Here is a 4,200-nt window from a genome sequence, read left to right as displayed (position 1 = left end):
AAAAAAAAAAAAAAAAAAAAAGCAAAAGGCCAGTTCCCTTTTCACTTTTCACAGAGATACTTGATGAAGGTAGTTCCACGTGAGATACAGAGAGAAGGAAGCATGAAGATCTTACATCCTACCCCTCTTTTTTAAAAAGAGACAGGCCACGTGAGATTGTGGTTAAGAGCCCACATTCTGGAATTAGACGGTCAGGATTCAAATCCTGGCTCCACCACTTTCTATTCTGTGAAGCTGACCAAGTAGACTATCTTTTATATCTTGGTGTTCTCATCCATATAATAGGATAATAATGACATGGATTTCATTGGTTTGGAGATGATTAAATTAAATAATGTGACTACACTTGGGGGGAATGGGAGCATTCAGAAAGAACTTGTCACTTAGTAAACACTTGATAAATATTAGTTTCTTTTTAATAGATTAGGATGTTAAGGCCAGAATAAGGGAGATTATTTGATTTACCCAGCATGACAGCACAAGCAGTGCTAAAAGTCCTAGTCTTCCTACTCCACACCCGGTGCTCACTTCCCTGTGCATCCTTCTTATAAATGTTTTGGCCTAGTAAATATTTTGATCTAGAACACTTAGCTGCAAACATTGCTTAGCATTAATGCAACAACTTAAGCAAGTGCAAGTGCTTTTATCAAGAATGACAAAAGTCTATCCGAATCTTTGTACCCTCTGACCAACAAGTCCCCAACCCCCCAACACACACATTCACACACACACAGGTATGGATGCAACATGCATTGTATTTTCTAATTAAAGGCACTGCTGTAATATTTGCCCACATTTTCATGGCCATATTATAGTGACTCTGCTGTTCCCATTAGTTGTTACTTTTACTACACTATGAGAAGAGTGATTAGCTCTGTCCCTACTTACAAAATGGAAACTGGGGAACAGAGTTGATCACAGAAACCAGTCTCCCTCTTAACCTATAGTTGTGTGAAACTACACAAAGATACAGCTAGGTATCAACTTCTTCCAGAAATGTGAACATTTAGAATCTTATTTGTTCAGTTCATAAGACTTTAAAGAGATCCATTTTTCATGCCACAAAAGACCAAAATGAAGCCAAACAAGTATTCTAGAATCAATTTGAGACAGAGAGTAATTCCATTATCATCAATCAGGGTAGCATGCCCTTATTTAATAATAATTTTTTAAATCTTAGGCCATCTTATACACTAAAGAAATTCAGACAAGCTATATTTTTAAATCTTGGGATGGAAATAAAAGGGACTGTAAGCTTCCCTAACCTCAATAGCTTAAAAGAGGATATTTAAAACTTTTATTTGACAAATGCTCAAAGATGTGTGATCCAGAGTACTCATTATAGTGTTTTTTGTAATGTATAATGTATGAAGTAGATAAAAACTTAAATACTCAATAAGGGGAGGATAGGTTAAATAAATTATGACATATTCCCATAATGGAATACTATACAATCATCAACATTGATTATTAGGCATTAATTTATTGTCATGTAAAGACATTTATATTAATGAGAAAATCAGCTATAAATAGTAATTTGTTATGATCCCAACTAAATAAAAATCTGTGGTGAAAATCACACTTTACATGTACTGTATAGTTATACATAAAGAAGAAAGGTTGGAAGGACACACATCAAAATAATGTTTATTTCTAGATAGTAGAATTATGGAGGTTCTTTTGTTTGTATTTTCCAAATGTTTTACATTAATATGTTTCACTTGCTCAAAAACATAATAAGGTATGGAGTGCATTAGAAAGTGTTTCATCCAAAATGGTTAATATTAAGAAACTGTTATAAGTTACGTGGTATGTTAGCTTCTGCAACATACTTCATACTTGGTGATGCTAGATAAGTGAGACATTGCTTTATTTTCTTTCTATCCTTGGTAAATTGAGTTACCAAGTAAAATCAGAGGCAGAACTAAAATCAAAACACGAAGGTCCAAGATTTCAATTCTTACTACTAAAGTTTATTTATTTATTCAATAAATATTTTTTATGTAGCTAAAATTTAAGAAACATAAAGATAAATCACACACGGATCCTATTCTCAGAGACTACAATTATTAAGACAATATAGAATTTACTTAAATTTTGAAAAGATAGTGCTACAAGAGAGGCATGTATGAAGGAGAGGTTTCTTTTTACTCAGGGAATTAGGAAAGTATTATTGAACAATAAAAAGAACACAGTTGAGATTCAATGTTGAAAAGTTAAATTTGTATAGTTATATGCATTACCTTAGAAAAACAAACTCTTGTACTAAGTGAAAATAGAAAGCTGTAAAACAATATGTATGTTTAATATATATATTCTACACACACACATGCACACATATACACCAACATGCATGTGCATGCCAAAATGGTAACAATGTTGATCTCTAAATAAGGTAATTACAGGTTGTTTTTATCATCTTACTATTTATCATGCCCAATTTTACCACAATGAACCTGAACAGTATATTACAAATCAGTAAAGGGTGGGGGGGAAGGCTGGCCAGTTAGTTCAATTGGTTAGAGCACAGTGTTAATAACACCAAGGTCCAGGGTTTAAATCCTGTACTGGCCAGCCACGAAAATAAAAATAAATAAATAAATATTTTAAAAATGGGGATCATTTGCTCATGGTGACCAAATAAAAGCTTGCACCATGCCATGATTCATGCTGGACTACAAAGGAGCTAATGCTGGCATGTGATAGATTAAGACCAGGATATAGGACTTGTCCACTTTTTTTCTGATAGCCCTGGCTCTGATTTTTTTCCAACTGACAACACTGAATGAGTGGTACAAAAGTATTGGTCTCTACCTTGGTATAATATTCAGAGAACTGAGGAGATTCCTGAAGACTCAGAAAAGGATTGTAACCAGAACTCTTGAGCATGTTTCTAATTATACAATCATTAATAACCAATATGGTTTCACAAAGAACTTGTCCTATGTTGGTAATACATAGTCAACTTCTTACATAGCAGAGTGGTAGGTCTGGTAGGTCACAGAAAATTAATTGATAAAACCTAGCTTGACTTTAGGAAGGCTTTTGATCCTATAAGACATGCTGAGAAAATATAACCAAGAGCAGACAACTGTTCACTAGCTAACTACATCCTGGCTGGAAGCTCTAACTAAAGCATTCAAATTTAGGAGATCACAAATGGAGTTCTGTGATATCAAACAGAGGTGCCAAAAAAAAGGTGTTCAGAAGGTAAAATAACAATTTAAGATGAAATTGTACAAATGTCAAGAAACAAAACTCAGGGCTTGCCGGTTAGCTCAGTTGTTAGAGTATGGAGTTATAACACCAAAGTCAAGGGTTCAGATCCCTGTACCAACTAGGTGCCAAAAACAAACAAAAAAATTGCAGATTTAAACTTAGTATAAAAACTGTGCTTTAAGTATACCTTGATTGTAGGAGATAAAGAATTAGAAATTATTTGGATAGAAATCTGACTAGCAATAGGAATTGCAGTAGCAGTTTAAAATGCTATTCTGATAATGGATACAAAATTAAGATTATAACATACAAATGCACTTTGTACATACCCATAGCAGCACTTGTCACGTTGTATTGCCATTATTGGTTGGCAAGTCTCTCTCTCCCTCAAGTTTTTTTCATCTTGCCATGTTCCCAATACCTAGGAGAGTGTAGCAGAGAGGTGGTTCTCAATATATCTTTAAGCATAAATGAGAGCATTTCCCATCTTCCTCAGATATCCCACTAACGTGCTAAGCTCCCCTCAGAGCTCTATATTCAAAGATAGATATGAATAACTTGCTGAGCATTCAGGGAAGAGCCTAGAAAAGCTGGGGAGTTGAAAAATGAGAATTGGATTATTCTGCTTATAGAAGAGAAAGCTGGGGGTAAGTTAGTTACAATGTTCTCTCTGAAGAGATCTTTTTTTTTTTTTTTCCTTTTTGTCTTTTTTACTGACCAGTAATGGGATCGCAACCCTCGGTGTCACGCCCGTACCGGGGATCAGCAATGGGATCGCAACCCTCGGTGTTGCGCCCGCACCGCACTCAGCCACTGAGCGGGAACCCGTCTCCACATGGGATCCGAACCCTCGGCAGGAGGGCCGCCACACTCCCAAGTGGCACACTCTCCAGTGCGCCACCGGGCTGGCCCACTCTCTGAAGAGATCTTACCCAAAAGATGTAACTTTCTCTATCAGAAATGTCCAAAAATGTCTGAATT

The 4,200-nt window shown here is 35.6% G+C and overlaps 1 long non-coding RNA gene across 1 annotated transcript in view; it reads right to left on the bottom strand.

The window, feature by feature from the left end:
- Positions 1 to 3,614, bottom strand: part of LOC103591096 — a 42,633-nt gene extending 39,019 nt beyond the window's left edge. The window contains exon 1 of the long non-coding RNA XR_550531.1: positions 3,549 to 3,614. This is a non-coding gene — a long non-coding RNA (uncharacterized LOC103591096). The remainder of the gene's footprint in view (positions 1 to 3,548) is intronic.
- Between the last annotated feature and the right edge of the window lie 586 nt (positions 3,615 to 4,200).

Source organism: Galeopterus variegatus, unplaced genomic scaffold (genome assembly GCF_000696425.1).
Source record: "Galeopterus variegatus unplaced genomic scaffold, G_variegatus-3.0.2 Scaffold53, whole genome shotgun sequence".
Taxonomy (NCBI): Eukaryota; Metazoa; Chordata; class Mammalia; order Dermoptera; family Cynocephalidae; genus Galeopterus; species Galeopterus variegatus.
This window is presented reverse-complemented; position numbering and strand designations above follow the sequence as displayed.